The sequence below is a fragment of the Parus major genome, chromosome 2, assembly GCF_001522545.3.
Source record: "Parus major isolate Abel chromosome 2, Parus_major1.1, whole genome shotgun sequence".
Lineage (NCBI taxonomy): Eukaryota > Metazoa > Chordata > Aves > Passeriformes > Paridae > Parus > Parus major.
Genome location: NC_031769.1, coordinates 27,464,460 through 27,483,828, shown reverse-complemented (window position 1 = coordinate 27,483,828; position 19,369 = coordinate 27,464,460). Strand labels below are relative to the sequence as shown.

The window sequence follows — 19,369 nt, the reverse complement described above, 5'->3', positions numbered from 1 at the left end:
GACTTCCTTGAAATTTTTCCATATGACCAAAGAAAAATTTCAATTTATTTTTGTGTTTTAACCTATTAATAGAATTGAGTTAATCAGAAATGCTTATGCTAAGACTTAGATCCATTTTTTAACTGATGACTTGTTAATATACATATATAAGGCCAGCTGGTAAAATATAATCAAAATATTTTCAAAGAAAAGCATTCTTCTCTGAAGAAAAGTTACACTATCTCATATGCCATATTTCCAAAAACAGTGAATATCCTACAATTAAGAGTTATAAGAGAAAATTTAACTGTTTAATTCAAGAAATTACTATCGAGCTATCTATCTTTCTCATTTATAACAGTCTTTTTTAGCCTTTCATGTAATTAATCTTTCCCACACAATATGTGCTTTCAATTTATATTCCTCACTAGATACAATTACATTATCCCCAAGAAACAGGAAGTTTTCAAATTAAAAACATGCACAGGATGAAAACATAACCCACATCAAATATTCTCCTAGAGCTCAGAAACCCTAAAAAGTCCAATAAAACTCAATTGTTTCTTGTTCTTGGTCAGCCATGGATAGCTCCTGTATTCTACTCAATCTGCTGGTTACTTTGCTCATTATAGCCTATTTTCCATGTCCTTGGTCTCTAGTTCATACAGTCGAATTTGCATTTTGGCACAGCTTCACAGAGGAACTTAGGAGCTGTGGTTAAGTCTGCCCATTATTTTTTTTATTTTTTTTTTTTTGCTCTTGGAAACAGTCATTTGTCTTTCAGCTATCCTGAATAGCCTGAGGTAAAAGACACCTCAAAAGAGGATAAAAACTAGTCACCCTGCCGAGAGAGTCAGCAGCAAGCTGTGCAGATGGGCTGACACCTTCCGGGCTGAATGCATTCTTAAGTCTTTTTGTGAAGTCACCTTGGCACACCCACCCAGCCTAGTAGGGAGTGCTTAGTGACAATCAGGAGATTCTACATTGTGACAGGTAAACAAACATGCCTGTGGATTTTCAAGTAGGTTTTATATGTTCTTATTACAAAAATGATCATAACCACTGCATGTCCTCTAGTATGTAAACTATGAACATACCACCAAACTATGCCTTCACTCCTTCTCCTAGCAAAATAAATGGATAAGCATTTCATCTATGAATTTCAGAAATGTAGAGCTCAAGAGTTTTCTTATTCTTCCAATTTCCTAAGCAAGTTCTAAGCTCATTATGTCTGTAGCTAATGTGTGATATGACAGTGATGGCATTCTCTCTCCTTTGGAAGCACTCATCTACCACTGAAATCTGATCTTGTATCAGATTTCAAATTCTGCAGTACTGAAAGGATTTGTATAGGGACATAAAGGAAACTGGTAACAAAAGAGGAAAACTTTAATACAATTGCAAAATAAAAACTTGCACCTCCCCTGCATATCATAACACCCAGAGTGGAAATTTGTAGTGTAGAGAATGGTGGAGGGGAAAGTTGTGCCAGCTGGAATGCTTACCCAATATCAGTGGATGCTTTCTGGGTTTCTAATGGAGTCATAAGTCTTTAAGAGTTTATAGAAATGTCCACACACAATTTTATTCTTGTTAGATAATTAAAACCAGTTACACACTTAATACTTTCATTTATATACATGCAGTATAATCTTGAGCCAAATGCATCATGGTGTAGCTTCGCTCATTTCATTTAATTACACCAAACCTAAAGCTGGCCTTTTATAATTGTTTCCTGACAAGAGTTTTGGAAGACTAAACTATGAAGTAATATTTATAAAGATCACTGCAAGTGCAGACTCAAAATTACTGCATTGAGTTCAAAGCTAGAGGTCTCTGGTTGAGTAATCAAATATCTTTGTTCCAAGTATAATTGTTTGAGTCTGACTCACTTTGTTCTATTTAAAGGCTATCTGAAGACTTTCAATATTGAGGTTACTTCAATAAGCTAGTATCACCTTTTCCATTTAGCAAATAGAGAATGATACTACACTTCATTTGCAATTTGTAGTGCTAGAAAGTATTTTGCTAGATGTTAAAAGTTGTCTTTAATTTCACAATTCAAATACTCACACATATATTTCTTTTCAGAAAAAATATGTATTACTTTATTCATTCTCTGCATCTTTAAAGATAGACACAAGAGCCATCACCCTTTCCCCAGCTTCTATGAAGGACCAAGTGCAAGCAGTGAAGAACCTGAGAGCTCCTCTGTGTTTTGGGGATCCACACCATTAGTACATACAACTAGTTAAGCTTAAACCATAGTTAAAAAGGTGAATGAAATAGGTTAGGCTATAAAAAAACCAAAACATCAGTATATGCACTTAGACACCTGTTTCCTTGCTCAGTTTCCTCTATTAATAAAAATTTTAAAAATAGTACAAGAACAGAGAAGGCTAGCAGAGGTGTATCAAAATCACCACAGTAACACAGCTGCTTCAGCCTCAGATTAGGCAGCCAAATGATCAAAAATGGACACAAAAGCAAACCAAACAATATGCATTATTAGAAAATGAATAGATAATGAAATAAACCACTGAGCCACAGTACTAAATTTGCACTGTAAGAGGATCTTGGAAAATGCATGTCTGGTCTCCCTCTCAAAAAGATCCACAGAAAGCAATGACCCTTATCAAAGATATGAAATGGCATTAGAATGAGGAATAACTAAGCTTATTAGAGGTATTCAGCTGGGAAAACAAAAACCCTTACCTCTTTGTCTATGTCCTCCTACATTTAATTCTAGAAAACACTTTTTTGACAGTGCCTGTGATGGGAATGTACTACCTAGGTATTTTTCTTTTTTATATTCCTACAGTGCAGCTGATATAACTCCATTTTGTGCTCCTCCTCTCTCTACAAGTACTGACTCTGGCTTCTCAAGCGTGTTCTGACTCTTGCATTCTGTGGTTGCAGCTACTTTGCTGAGGCAGCTGCAGCTTAATCGAGCAAGATTAAAGACAGGTCTTACAGCACAGCTGAATCACATTGCAGATGACTGACACTCTAGAAATGAAGCAGTTTTAGTGCTGAAAATTCCCAGCTTGGTTTGAATAATACACATATTCGACAATAATTTTTTTGTCAAAATTTCCTGAGTCATGTGAGTGTGAGTTCACTATGTCATAGTGCAGAAAAGTCAACCCACTGAAGCACTGCTGACCATTTCTACATTCAGTGGTTTCTGAGACTGGAGTCTTTGCTGAAAAGCTTCTTAGTAGCTGTCCCTCTTTGATGCCCTGAAAACATACCACAAAGCAATTATTGTAGTTTAACCCTCGTCAGCCACCAAGCCCCAGTGGGCTTGCTCACTGCTCCCCAGTGAGAGGGGAGAGACAATCAGAAGGGTGAAAATGAGAAAACTCTTTCGTTGAGGTAAAGACAGTTTAACACAGGAAACAAAAAACACATGCACAAACAAAATAAAAACAGAATTCATTCACATCTTTCCATGCCATCCCCAGGAATCTGAGGCATAGCCCTATACTAACTACTGTGAAGAAAATTAATTCTATCCTAGCCAAAAGCATCACAGCAGTGATAGTGGCCACTCCAGGAGTCATGTGAAGATTGCCCATTTAGATACAATTTGCTCATCACATTCATCTTATGTACTCAGTATCACCAAGTGGCAACAATGTCCAGTGCCTTCCTTTGAGATTGAAAGGTACACAAGGCCACAGCATTCTCAAAATGTGTTTAGAATTCCTCCTGTGCAAATGATGGCAAAAACTCAATTAAATAAAAAAAAAATAATAAAGCAATCTTTTTTTTCTTAGACTTTGGAGAATTGTCTCTGCACTAAACTACGAGCAAAGACTATGAAACAGGCTGAGCTGTAACATCAAAACTCCCAACACTTTTTCCTGATACCCACCCCCTGTCACACAGATTGCAACAGTTTCAGAAAAGCTGTGGAAAGAATTAAATTGCTTGGGCGGGCTTTGCCTTCTAAATGTAGAATAAAGAGTTTCACTGGTTAGGCACTGAAAAAGTGCTTTGAAATTGCAAACACTCATCAGCTTTCAGCTCAAGAAAAGCTTTAAAGGTACAGTAGTCATTTTAATAGTATCTCAAGTATCCTTTTCTGATTCCAGAGGGCAACAGTGGAGAAGGGAGCATTCATTTTTCATTAGTAGATCATACATCTGGGACAGGTGGAGTGACATGAGGGCCAGCAGTGCTCCCCAGATGCATAATTGCAGACACCCTGAGGAGCATTTAGCTACTTTCCAGATGCTTACTCTTTTTTTTTATGGAACAAAAAACTTGACCACTCTATCATTAGTCCCCTTTTATGCTTTATAACTGAGTAAGTCAAACTGTACAGTTGGTGATTTAGAAAAAACAAACAAACAAACAAACAGAGTAATGAGGTCAAGGAAGTCAGCAGGAAAGAGATAATATCAAAATGAGACACAAACCTTCAGGCCAATTATCTAAGGCCTGATCTTGATAATGCTGACTTCAGCAGCTCTTCCTTCTGGGTAGACAAACACTCCCAGCTGGGTTGCCCTTGTTCAAAGTCATTAAGGATCAAACTACTGTTTTCAGAAAATATCCCGAATCTAGAAGGCCATTGACCTCAGCATTTCTCTGTGGAAGAAAAAAAGATTATTGATGTAAAATCTTTCCTACAAACCTCAGCTAGGAGAAAGATTATGGCTGTAGGAGGGCACTACAAAGATGAAATTTTGATATACATTATATACACCAGTTTGAGATAGCTTCTCTGTGGAGGTTTCCCAAAGGCACATAGAGAGTGCAGGGAAGGTGAAAAAGGTGGTCATTGATGTCATTCATGTACTTGTATTGCAGGAGTGCTGACTATATGCTTGTAGTATTCACCAGCCACTACCAAAAACCAACATGATAGAAGGGCAACTGGATGGGGGGACTTTAGGACTCTGAGGTAGTTAGTCTACCCCCTCTCAAACCTCACAGATAGTGAGTTTTATGCCACAGAATCCTGATTCCTATTTCCCCATCAACAAACCAGTCCTTTCTGTCTCCCTGTCATCACACATACTATCCCCAGCTGGTCTGGCATGCCATAGTCAAGAGAGTAAGGGAGAAGATGGGATGCAACAGTAGTGCTGTGGCATATTTCAGCTGGTAGGGCACATTTGCTTGTTACAGGCTGGCACTTTGGCCTCTGCCCTGTACGTCTTCATTCACACACTCTGATATGCTATCACTTTAGGCAGATACTTCGAGGATCTGCAAATACTGTTAGCAACATTCTCCTTCAGAGCCTCTTCTATATCTTCTGCCACTGCTGTTCTGTCACTCCCAGTGCAATTTGACAAGCTGCAGACAGCAGCCGCGAACATTAGATAGTTCTTATAAACTCACAGGGAAATGATACTGAAGAACTGGTAAAAATTTTGAGTTGTTTTAACACTTAATTCCATGCAGCATTTAAGCTGCTCTGGAAACCTGAGGAGGGTGACATGACCACTGAAAAGGACTTGTAGAATGTGAACTTTCTCTGTAAGTCATTTGAGCAGCAGGATGCAGCCCAGGGTTACAACAAGTAATCACACAGGTCTCTCTGCACCTGGCTAGACCACTGCTCCACTGAGATTTTCACCTTTTTCTATATATGTGGAATTGTTCTTTTTGGATGGGAAAGTGAAAAAGTACTGATATCTTGCTACGTAACATAATCAAATATATATAATTTGCAGTCTGACAGTAAAACCACAGAACTGCATAAAGTTTATGCTGGCTGTGTTTTTTTCAGTTTGTTTATTTCTTTCCTTCTTTCTCAGACACAAAGATGATGCACAGTAGAAAGATGAACCAAACACTTGTTTGAATAATTAAACACGTGAATGTAAAACAAACCCTAATCACATTTCAAAAAAATTGTGAAAAGTTTCCTTCAAGGGAATGATGTCCCAATCACAGATTCCTTCAAGGGACAGAAATTCCAATCCTGCATCTAATCTAAGTTGCACAGTGAGGACATAAAAGTTGCAGTGAGAACATATAAACTATGTCTTTATGATACTATAATTATTTGCCATTAAGATTATTACAGAATTATAGAATAATTTGTGTTGGAAGGGATCCTGAAAGGTCATCTTGTTCTATGGATGCTGAAAGCAGGTAGGGAGCACAGTGCCTGTGTGAAACTAGTTCTTACTCTGGCCTGAGAAATCATAAGGAGGAACCCAAACAGTCCTTGGAGACAGACAGCAACCTCTGCAGGTATTATTTAGATCCTTGTTATTTACTTGCAAGGAGCAGTCAAAGGGTGTAGTACCCAACTGACCAATGATGGTGATGTGTTGGTTTAATGACCAATGAGAGTTTTACCTCTCAGACCTGTCTATAAAAGAAGATCTGGAATAATAAAACTTGCTCTCTTGGGCAACCCAGCTAAGAGAGTCTGTGTTGTACTTTGCCATTCCTAATATAGTGACATTATTCAACCTCCCAGCAGCGAGCAGGGGCAACTTCAACTCCATCAGGTTGCTCAGAGCCCCATCCAATCTGACTTTGAATCTTTCCAGCAATGGGGCACTGCCACCTCTATGGGAAACCTGTTCAGTGTTTAATTCTGCCTTCTTTAGTTTAAAGCCATTCCCCCCTGTCCTACTACAAAAGGCTCTGCTAAGAAGGTTGCCCCCTTCTTTCTTATAGGACCCATTTAAATACTGAAAAGCTGCAGTAAGGTCACCCCAGAGTCTTTTCTACAGGCTGAACAACTGCAACTCTTTCAGCCTTTCTTCATAGGAGACATGTTCCAGTCCTCAGATAACTTTTGTGGCACTCTCCTGGACCCATTGCATCAGGTCCCTGTCCTTCCTGTGCTGGGACCCCAGAGCTGGATGCAGCACTGCAGGTGGGGCCTCACCAGGGCAGAGCAGAGGGGCAGAATCCCCTCCCTCACCCTGCTGGCCTCCCTCACTCTGCTTCGGATGCAGCCCTGGATATGTTTGGCCTTTGGGGCCCTGAGTGCACATGGCTGGGTCATGTCCTGGCTCTGATCACCAGGACCCCCAGGTCCTTCTCAGAAGGGCTGCTCTCAATCCTTTCATTGTCCAGCCTGTATTGATACTGGGAGCTGTTAAACCTCATGAGGTTTCCATGGGCCCCCTTAAGCTTGTTCAGGTCTCTCTGGATGGCATTCAGTCCCTCAGGTGTACCAATAAATACATTTTTTTTAAAAATTATGTCACCAGACAATAATAGAGAGGAACAAATGCCTGAATTGAACAGCAATAAATAGTAAAATGTTTAGGTAAGAGGCTCTAACATCATGATGCAAAACTGTGACATCCAATAAGAGATTGCTCTCCATAAAAGATCCATATGCTAAAATCAACCCTTTAGATTGTATATATACTTCACAGTGAATACTCAGAGAGCTCTGTGGAATGAGAATCAATAAATAGAATCAGTCATTTGGCTTTTCTGCAATTACTGATATGTTGTTAAAGGTGATACACAGTCTTCAAAGCTTCTGACAGTGAAGAAGAAGCATTTACCATTATGCTGGAAATTGCTTTTTGAGAAAATATGTGATGGTCTGTATGTGTCTCTGAAAAGCATATTAAGCTGATATCAAAGTAATTCTTCCAAGTATTAATGCTGAATATCATCGATACTGATGAATATCAAGGTCTTAGTTTTCACTCTGCTTTTATATGTGCAGAGGAGTAGAAAATCAATCAAGAATGTCAGTCAGATTTTAATCACTCTAATAATTAAGTAAAGGCATTGTCCCAGCTCTCTGATACACTATTCATAAGTACACGCTGCACTTCTGTTAAGAAAGATGGTAACTCTGGTAGATCATTTGCATTTGACTGGTATTTCCCAAGGGAAAAAGCTCTTGGCAGAGAAGAGAAATCAAAATTTAGAACTTATATGAAAAAGTAGCAGAATAAACACCATTTTTTATAGTACTGGTTGCAAGTACCATGAAAAGATGGCATTTAAGTTCTTTTTTAATGAATAAAATGTAAAAGTCAGTGACAAGGAATAAACTGCAACAATTTTGACTTAACTTCAAAGTTTTGCATTTGAGGACCATATGGCTCATTGCCCTAAATCTGACATGAGCATCAATGAGAGTTCTATGAATGATTTTACAGCATCATATAGCCACATTCCTGCAACAAGCCCACACAGATGGATTCCCAGCATAGACAGCCTTAGATATGTCACTGGCACTCTATGTGGTCATCTACGTGTATAGGAATCATTGCAGAGCCAGGATCTCCACACTTGAAAACCCCCATTAGATAGCACAGGTTGGTAATATGCGTTTCTTGTTCAAAAAACAAGTCTGAAAAGGTAACACTATGAATGAGACACTATCATGCAGAGACTTAATTACCTGAATACTTGACTTAGTGTGTCATTTGCTCCTTCAGGATCCTGGAACTTCATCAACACTGTACCTCAGAAATCAGACAGGAAAAATGGTGGGTCTTTGTCTTGCTGAAAACCAGGCACCCAGAGTTTGTCATGTAAAAGAGATGATATGGAGCTTATCTAATTTTTGAGGGAGTTACACTCACATTAATTTTTCTATAATGACTCTTATCTACAGGAAACTGCATGAAGTATTCCTAGAATATAAAATAAGGAGACTACTTCAAAAGACACACAGTAATTCTGTGGGTAAGAAATATAGATTATGATCTCCATCAAATAAAATTATTCAGGATGACATTTGCAAGATAACTTGAGAGAACATTTTTTAACAAGATGCACTCACAATTTTTGACAAGATGTACTTATTAATGACTGTTTATTACAATAAATACAAGATATTTAGAAAAAAATGGGTCATATTTATTAAATGTAGATGGAGTTTCAAATATTATAAGTAGCCTAAAATGTATTTGATAATGTTTTAAAATTTTGAAATCACATTTCCTAAGTTTCAGGTTCACTTTTTCTCCAATGTATCTAAACTCCAAAATGAAAGACCAAATCATAACAACCTAGATAAAGGCCAGTCCTGAAACTGATGTATCAGATAGACTGATTTCAGTTGGTGAAAGTATGCAAATATACAACTGTGGCACCTTTCATATCTTCATCATAGCCCAGATCTGAGCAAGAGTTTGGACTAAAGTGTTTACTGCAGCCTAGACTTTTGCTTTGAATATCTGGTAGGCTTCAAAATCATCTCTTGAAATAGTTTCCTAAAATTATTACCAGGCTTTTTACAGAAGAGAAAAACATTTCTTAAAGGAAAAACATTTTATTGAGGACAATCCTTGGAATGAAACAATATGGTAAGCAGAAACAGTACAAACAGAAATAGTAAAAATTGGAGCCAAGAAATGCACGGCTAGTGAAGTGTTGAGCTCATTCACCTGGTGCACAATCTACCAAGTCTTAACTCCCCATTCCCAAATGAGACAGGCTGTCTTGGGTGTCTTCAGAACGGCTGGTCAACAGCTTTGTTTTCAGGATTTATAATGACGTATCAAGCCTGCATCTACTTCTTTACCTAGTGAAATAGCATCCACTATTTAGTGCCAAAACTTTAGCAGCTGAGAATCAAGAGGGCAAGCTATTGTGCTGTACGTCAACTACAACGTGAGTTCTCTGTCTGCAGAGAAGTGTTTCGCAAGCAGACACATTATTCAAAGGCAGCTCTGCTGTAACCAACATACTTCTCAGAGAAAACGTACATGATTCCCATACTGTTCCTCTTGGACTGTCAAAACTAGTCATATTTCCAGTTACTGTGAAAAATACCATTGTTTTAGTGATTTCACTTTAAACCTAGACCCACAGCCACTGCCAAGCAGTGACTAAATTAGTGCTAATAAAGAAAGTTCAAGGACACTCAGTATAAACAATCATGCTGTAAGTTTAGAGATGGCCTATAGGGACCAGATTTCAGGAATGTTATCTGTAAATGTAGAGTAGCTGATACAGCTGCTCATGCCATTGAGTGTGGTGTGTCCACATCTCTGACCTGCACAAGAGTGACCCAGGGGCAGAGGGCGTGAGCACCCACCAGAGGATGACCACAACAAACCAGCCTTGTTTACCAGCAATCTGGGTTGTGAGGTAAGTGAAAAGGCCGATAAGAAGCAGATCCTTTGAGGTGGGATAATGCCTTTTTGATTAGGCCCAGGTGTTAAACTGCCCCTCTTTCCCCAGGAGGGGAGATATCGAAACAGTCACGCGTAATCCTGAAAGTGCTAATACCTTCCCATAAGGCAAAACTGGCACAACTACACAGGTGTGAGAAGCAGCTGTCATGTCTTTGATGGTCATGAACCATCAAAGACCCCACCCCCAGACACCCCCAGACTGACTTCTGGGGCCTTCCACCAGTGGACTAATGCATAATCCATAGTGTTGCGTGAGTGTAAAACTCCCCCGCAGGGGAGCTACCTGAGCATTCCCAGCTCAGCCTAAATATTGACTCACTGAACTCACTGTTTCAAGCTCTCTGCCCACTCCCAATGGATGAAGACTGCAAACATTGACATCCATATTGCAACAATCAAGATTGTCTCAGGATTCACAGCTGGTGGTATCTTTCCTCTACTCTCATCCTCACTTTCTTTTCCTTTCCTTATATATTTTCTTAAGTGATATAGAATAACCAAAATGGTTACATGCCTCCTTTCCATTGCAACCAAATTGTTCTAAAATAAACCTGCCACATATATGTGTATACATACATATGTATATACACACATGTACACACTGGTCATTCAGCAGCATTTTACTCTAATCTGTCCCAAGGGATCTATTGACAAAAACCTCAGTTACAACACCTCAGTGGTAGGTCATAACAACTTCCAGGGTGTGTCTTGAGTTTTACATATTTTAAGGAAAAAAAGGATGATAACATTCAGCTGTGAAAGGAATCTTTCCCTTTGTCACTGACACAGAAGGTAAGCCATATGGCATCAAACCTCATCTGTGTAATTCCTAGCAAATCTTAAAACCCTTATTTGGATCAATACAAAGTAGTCATTAAGAGTACTTTGGCTAAATTTTTGAACTAGACCAGAGGTTTACAAACTTACACATCAGTGCAGGTTTACTTCTCTTACACTTTCTGGACCCCTATTCTAATATGGCAAATTTGAAAATATTTACTAGAAAATGAAACCTATTGCACTAGCAAGCCCATGGTAAATACTGGTTTTTAGCAACATGAGTTAGGTTTTTTCACTTTTTCTTTCCCAGTATCAGCAATGTTGGTTCTCAGGCCCAAGGCTATATAAAGGGAGCACTGAGTTTGGAGAAAATGTAGGACAAGAAAATAGTAAGTCCAGTCATGTCTGCTGAGATATTTCTCAGTCCTAGTGAAACCATCCTACAGGATTTCTCTGTGGCTCACAAGCCAGCAGTCCCATCTGGCATTCTGACATTGATGGGCCAACCCAGTGAATGAAAATTAATTAGTACTGAGCCTATTATAGAAAAAGCACATTGTTCCTGAAGACAATGTGGCATGATATGAGGGTTGTGGGGTTGGAAGATGCCTTTGCAGTATTATCTTGAAGGGTATCTTACCTGTGGATTTTCACAGAGTAGAGTTGCAGTGTGACCACTGGGACACAAATTACTGTTTCTGAATTACGATGTTTCTTTGTTCTCTCTCTAGAATATTACCATATATTCTGTTCTTAATTTTCGGCAATAATATTTATCATACCAATTAAATAGTATTCTCTCTGTCTTCTTACTGGTATGTTCATAGAAATCAATTTTCAGACACCACATTCAAAGATATTGTTTACTTCAGTGGATGGACAGCAGACAAGACAAAAAATATTATTTGGAAAGAAAATAAACCAGTGATGGATATAATATTAGAACTGCTGAGTGCATCTGGGAATTTTGTAGAAGCAAAGGTGCCCAGGCACTCTTCCAGAGTTCAATGTCTGCCAGCAAAGTGCCTTTCAAAGAAAAAGATAATGAAACCCCCTAAAAAATCTCACTTGATTTTTGAGAGAGTGCATAGTGGAAAAAAATTTATGGAATCATTGAGCAGTGCCTACCACTATTATCAAGAGAAACAACTGACACGACTTATATCTGACAACACGAACCTCACCACATGTCAGGGCATACTGCTCCATTCCCAATGAGATTAAGTTACTCTCTAAATTATTTAAAACCACATGATGAAATTCACAGTAAAAATGTTAGAAGATACATTCATTTGAGAAGACTAAAGCTGCTATCTTGAGTAACTTCATAAATAAGATTATGTGAGTTATTTTCTTCCATTAAAAAACATACATTTTTTAACCATCTGGTGAAGATCAACTATAAATACAAGGGTAATCTGCTTGGTCAAATCCATTAAGCTTGAACACATCCTTAGGGGGCTATTGATTATCTCTTAGCCTCTCTTTCAAAGCAGATCATTAAATTTGTTACTCGGGAAATGCGTCCCACTTAACACATTGGCCTCATAGAGGCTTTTGGGCACCCTAAAGTTATTCAATTAGAACTAGTTAACACAAACAGGCTTTTAAAGAAAAAAATATATAGGATTATGTGGTCATTCTAATTCTATTACTTTAGTTTCCTCATAAGAAAGATATATTATCACAATCTTAGCAAAACTCCATTGATAAAACATTTTCTTCTGAAAAAAACACATAAAAATAAATTGTGGTGGCTCACCTAGAATTAAAGCCTGAGAAATCAATATTTCTGTGTTTTATGTATGTTGTAGCCTGATAGCCATTTTTCTTTAATGCTATTGAAGTCTGAAAGGGTTTTTAACTATTAGACCAAAGAAACAAGCTTCTATTTTCTGATACTGCCCAAGGAACCTGATTTCCTTCAGATTCAATATGTTAATATGCAAAACACCATAACATAGAATACTATTAAAAGAAAATTAATTTAAATTGAATAGGTTTTTGTTGCCCATGGCCTCTACCTGTGAACATGACTCAAGTTCACTTAACGTTAATTTTGTGTTGATACAACTCAGTGTGTTTTCAGAGTGTCCAGGTAATTTCTTTACCCATAAACCTACAATCAAACTCCTAACCTATCCTGCACAGGTTTCCATCCAAGAGTGTGCTGTCAACAGTGTAAAAGGCCTTTGAATTTAATAGCTGTATGGATACAGAAGCTATACAAGCACACTTCATGCTGGCTGGGGATAAAAAAGTGGGGAATGGGGGAAAAGAATGGAAGTGATGAAAAAATCGTTACCTACCATGTTAATGCTTATTAGCCACCCACTTTGCTGCTGATCATCTTAGATGTAAAAAAGCTTCCAAACCACAAGGCTTTTTTTTTTTAAAGACCACAATGCCTTTATCCAAAATTATTTTCTTTCTTTATTAAGACAGACTCTCATGAGTTACACAATGCAGTTTCCATTTAGTCATCAAGACTATTTCTGGGGTGACAAAGAGCTGAGTACTTTTGAGTTCCAGAGTTTTAAAAGAGCAGATTATCCCTGCATGAAATTGAAAGAGCATATATAATAAATAAAGAATAAGAGGCTTTCAAAACCATACATTTCCACTTCAGAAAAATAGCAATATTGCAATTCTAACCTCAGGTTCTGTTTATCCAAATACTATCTAAAGAACAACTGCACGGAGATTAGAAAAGCTACAGATCTAAGCTTTACTATAACTCTTACAGGAAATTTGTTTGAACTTGTTTCCATTTAGGCAGAAGGACTCATGAGATATTTTCAGGTTTTCTGGAGGGGGTTTTCTTCTTCCTTCCACGCACTTCACTGGATTTCATTGTAGATCAAGCTCTTTCAATCCTTACATTTATTTCATTAATTTATTCTCTGAGTTTTATTTATGTGGCTCAGTTGTAGGTATCATCTCTCACTTCAACACAATCCCAAACCTATCAATGTAAAGCCCTGTGTCACAACTTGCATAGGACATAGGCCAAATCCATGTCAATTTGTTGAAAATTAAATATTGCTTTCACTTCTTTCTCTTAAAGTTCATTGTTATTGGTCATTTTCTCATATAAAACTATCTTCATTATTTTAATTGACACAAAGGTGAATCACTAGAAAAAAAATTAAATGCAGAGTTTTAATGGCTTGTTGATGGCTCCAAACTCAATCTCCAAATTATGAGAAATTATGCCACTTTTATCCTCTTAAAGTTATATGTGCATCTTGATGTTCAAAGACATGTAAGCAAATAATTTTTTCCACTAGTAAGAGCAAGTAAGTAATACTACTATTTAAATTTTTAATTTATTCTTCGATTTGCCACAAAAAGTAGGTCAGTAAAAACCTACCACGTATGGCTCATTTTCCTTCTTAACATAATATGCTTTCTAAATACTTGGTTAAAAGATGTTTTGATTGTTAAACTGCAGTAAAACTGTTAGGCTTGCTAGAAAGTCACCAACCAAACTTGTGAATAAATACAAAAATAGTTAGGAAATGTTCCTCTATTTGCATAAGCCTCAAAGAAAAACATTCCATAACTAGTGGTATGATTTGGACTAGAAAACAAAAGGAGAAAAGTTTTAAATTAAAAATTATAATTCAGAATGGTGAGACACCACCACATTTCACTTAGATGGAATAAATGGACACTGTGGGAAGCTTTAAATTATCTAAATATGTAAAAGGGTTGAGAAACCATAGAGTATCATAAACTGCTGAGTCCAACTGGATGAGATGTACAATTCAGTAGATAGAAAAAGAAGAATGCTATGGTTCTGAACAGAATTAAGTGCATGCTGATTTGAAAAATACAAAAGATAATGCTCTTTAACAACAGAAAAAACAACAAAAAAACCCCAACAAAAACCATCAAACCTGGAGAACTCCACAACTAAAGCTTCTTTATGCTACTGATAGCTAATTTAATTGGTAGCTTTTCACCATCTATTACATAAATATGCAGCTATAGTGGCAGAGTGTTTCCCTCTCAAATTATTGCACAAATATCAGCATTTTGCTGAATTTTATTTTAACAACATATATTGCCTCAAAATGAGGCCCAGAAAATAGAAATACTAACAACTATATCACAAGAGCAAAGAAAGAGAATCTGCAAATCTAGCTGAGAATTTTTTAATTGGTTTTGCTTAATACACCATATGTTCCTTAAAGGGTAACCACAGCGTCCTGGCTTGAATTATAAAATGGTATTTGTAAACTATAGCACAATGGGGCATTGTTGTATTCTTCTCCTAAAGCATTGTGCTTTAATACAATTGGAAAATATTTTTAGACACTTTGTGCATGCAAAATTTTCTGTGACATGTATACAGTACAAGAACTTTAGTTTTAGACTTGACTTCTAATATAAAAGCTTCAGTGTTACCATTGCATAATACTAGATTCATTACTAGTCTGCCAGTGCTAGATTCATTTTCCAGTTCTTTTACTTTGTAGGACTTCAAGTAGCCTAGGTACCTCATAGGTAGCACTGAAGTGCCACTTATTCCCTCTTCTTGATAAATTAATATAAGGTCCTAAATCTTCTGTCTTCTGTACTGAGTATGTTCCATTAGTTCCATGTTTAACATTTACTTTTTTAAATGTCACAATGCACTTCTTGCAGTGAAAACTCTTTGGCCTAGTCACATACCAAAAGGTCAGTGTTTAATCTATCAGTCTGAGACAGTGTGGGACTTATGGTCTCTTTGCTAAGAATAAACAGCCCCTGGCAGGCCAGGATGGCATGGACACAGCATCTGAGGAGGGATCCATGGGGGAGAAACCAAGCCTTGCAAACAAACACTGGAACAACTTACGTGAGGAAAGCACAGAAGTGGGGAAAAGGACACTTTTTCCTTTTCCCTGGGAATTTTGAAGTGCTTTGTGGCCCAGTGCAATGCTGATCAAAGATACCCAAATAAGCAATACATTCAGTGCATCATTCCACATAGTTCTGTGATGCACAGAGAAAGGGTTACCGCAAACATTTCCGCATGGCATGTTATGATTCTGGATCATACCAGCTCAGCAGATATAATGTAATGTAGGCAGCTAAAATATGAAGCTTTATGTAGACATATCATTAAATTTTCACTATAGATGAAAACTGGTTCCTTGTAATACATCCAAGACACTACATAAAAAAAAATGGTTATGGAGCAAGTGGGATCATCAGGACCCTCTCACATCAAGAGTTCTCTTAGCAGCCAGCTTTCCTGCATTGCACTGGCCTGTGTCAACAAGATCTCCCTCTGGACAAAGCCCAGGCACAGCTGAGCCTGCATATACTAAAGACAGTTCCCAGTAGTCAGTACAGAAGAGGAAAGACTGAGTGTCAGACTGCTCTCTTTTGGTAATCCTCCAGCAACACTCCAATAGGATTTAATACCTTAAACATCCCGATATGTATGCATGCCACATCCCACAGCACACGGCATATATTCTGAGTTTCAGAGTCTGCACATTGTTTCATACTACTGACACGTTGGAATGACCCACTCCACCCAAATGGACACACCATTGTGCAGGGAATACTTTATTAGAAGCACAGAAATAGTGCCAGATACCAGTGATCAGTAATTATTTGTTCTTTTATGTGATATCATTTATAAGTACAACATATGTATGCACAGGTCAGCTGGACCATCTTTTACAGTCCTTTGTGAGGTCACTCACAGGCTCAAAATAAGGAAATTTCTAAGAGGCTTTTGAAAATTGCTTAAGAATTATAGAAAAATCTTTTTCCACTGTATAATTAGTTCTCCATCCTCTCTCTGATCTTTTGCAGGCATACATATTTCACTATCAGAAAAAGAAAATTATCTCTAAATATTTTCAAAATAATTTTATCATGAAACATGACAGAAAGTATGGTACACAGGAATGTCTTTGCTTTGATGGGACTGAACAGCTGTAGGACTGTGTACAGCTGTATGCTGTTAATGCTAAGGAATTTAAAATGGTTCAGCAAACTTTTGCTTCAGAATATGTACTGTGGCATGCAACAGATCAGGGCCTCACACAGGGTTGAAGAAAACAGGGTAGATCTTATATCTATGGGCATCCCAGAAACTAAGTATATCCCACCATATGGGTTTCAGTCAACAGCATGACAGAAGTGACAGCACATCGTGGCACCTTCCTTGTAAAGCTGTAGTCAGTGGTAATGAAAATGCCTGATATCAGGTGTTGTAATTTACAGGATTATAGTTCATCAACCCTACTACTGGAAAAAAAGTCACTGATGGTATGATACTTGACACTAATTCTGATAGCTTAGTACTGATTTTAACAATTAAAGGCATATAATGATTGAATGAGGGCACTAGCTATGTATGCAAGCTGACAGAACATCCTCTTTGTAAGAGTGTTTTTGTGGGTCCTCACAGGACTGCTCATGTCATCTTGGTTAAGGAGAAAATCCGGGGTAAAGCTAGAGAAGAAGTGAGACCATGACTGTAAAATATCAGTTTCATTTCCAGATCACTTACAGAGGATAGAGATGACAAATTTAAACCTCTAGCTTCCCATACACTAGGAGAGTGCTTTATATTTTATATTCCTCCATAATGGGGTTCTCTCTCTGACTCCTGTTTGTATCCACTGTATTTTCCATAAATAATGTCAAAAGACATTTTCTTCATTATCAAATCCTAACAATATACAGTCACTACCTCAAATCTTTCCTGTAAAATGAATCTAATATTAAGCACAACACAGACCATGAATATTTGGGAGCTCACAAACATTTGTGGAGCAGCAGCACTGCCATCCACACAATCTGTTTCTCATTTCCAGAGCCTGAGGCTGAGCTTGTTGTTTTCAGCAGGTTTCACTGAAGACTTTTGTCCTCCTGCTGATGCCCAGGCCCTGAGCTCAGTCTCTAGTTTGAACCAAATATTGCAAGAGGACTTAATGTAAGTTTTGTATTGAACCAGTAACATGCTAGTTTTTAATGGAATGGGTGGTACACAACTGGAATGGTCTGCTAGGGGAGGTGGTGGAGTCACCATCCCTGGATGTTTTTAATAAAAGACTGCATGTGGGACTCAGTGCCATGGTTTAGTTGAACTGTTAGGGGATGGACTGGACTCAATGATCTTAAAGGTCTCTTCCAACCTAGTGATTCAGTGATTCTGTGAATTCATTTGGCATATACTAGAAAGACACTCAAATAATTGAATGGATAAAATCTGCTATCATTTTCTATCATAATTATTTATTCAGCCAAGCCACTGATAAACTTCTGAATATTTTGAATTTAGTATGACACTACCAAATTTGTAATATCCTAAAGCCAAACTAAAAAAATATCAGTCCGTTCAGAGAAACAGACTGACAAATTTAAGTGTCAAATAGACTAATAACAACTTTTCTATAAATTCAACATACTTGTTAATTACAAAATAAACCAATTGCCAATATTTGTCTGATTATTTTTATAGCCAAAATTCAGACTCATTGCGAATTCTGACTCTCTACTTTCTAAAAGTGTAACCTCTTAATACATAACAGTATTACCTGACTATCACCAGAATGGCTGAACAGTCCTGTTCATGACCAAGGTGACCTTGCCAGCAGCCTGTTTATAGAGGCAGGTGGTAGCTACAAACTCCCAAGGCCTGCCTCTCCCTTCCACATTTTGTGGCTGGAAGCATTTTGGACTTGATAACACTCCTCTCTCAGGTTTGATATTAACAAGGTTATATTAAAAATTTACTGCTACATCCACACAGCCCACATTTTTTAATGACCTCCTCAATATTCAGCAAATGAGTAAAATCAGAATCTCTGAAAGGCAGAAACGGATCAGAGTGAACATGCGCACCTAGCTTATGCTTTTGAAAATATAACTTATTGAAACATTATCTGAAATAATTAGATGTGCTTGTAGCCACACCAACACTGTCATGAGAATAGCTACAGTGCTGTGACTGGGCATCAATCAGAAGCAATTTGTTGTGTTTTGACATGTCATAAACTCACTTAATAGGAAACTAAATAGCTCACAGAGCTTAGCATACTTGTAGATGATTCAGCTGTTTGTGGTCACAGCAACGTACCTTTTTTTTTCTGAGACAATGCCTTCTAGGCACTCCTTTGGTATGCTTTGATCTCCTTTTTGGTATGTTTTCATTCCCCCAAATCTTGAAGGAGCATGAACCCAATTTCCAGAATGAAAATGTAAAATGTTTTGGAATTGCTTTAATTTGTTTTCTCCAAGATCTAACAAGTGGACATTCAAAACATATTCAACCATGGAAGACTTGAAGCTGACCAACTGAAAGACATTGGGAATGGAGTAAAGGACTTCATGGTTATTTATTTCTACAAGCTTCATGAAGAAATAGAGATGGTATCAATACAGACAATCAAAAACAACAATGGAAGAGGCAGAAATTTCATCATAATTTTCTATTTGCAAGCAAAATACAACAGAGAACCACAATTAAATAGGAAAGTTTCTTGGCAGTTATCTTA

At 37.6% G+C, this 19,369-nt stretch overlaps 1 long non-coding RNA gene across 1 annotated transcript in view; it reads right to left on the bottom strand.

The window, feature by feature from the left end:
• Positions 1 to 648: 648 nt before the first annotated feature.
• Positions 649 to 19,369, bottom strand: part of LOC117243864 — an 87,320-nt gene continuing 68,599 nt past the window's right edge. Inside the window, exons 3-4 of the long non-coding RNA XR_004495792.1 lie at positions 4,407 to 4,578; positions 649 to 3,221 (exon numbers count right to left, since the gene is read on the bottom strand). This is a non-coding gene — a long non-coding RNA (uncharacterized LOC117243864). The remainder of the gene's footprint in view (positions 3,222 to 4,406; positions 4,579 to 19,369) is intronic.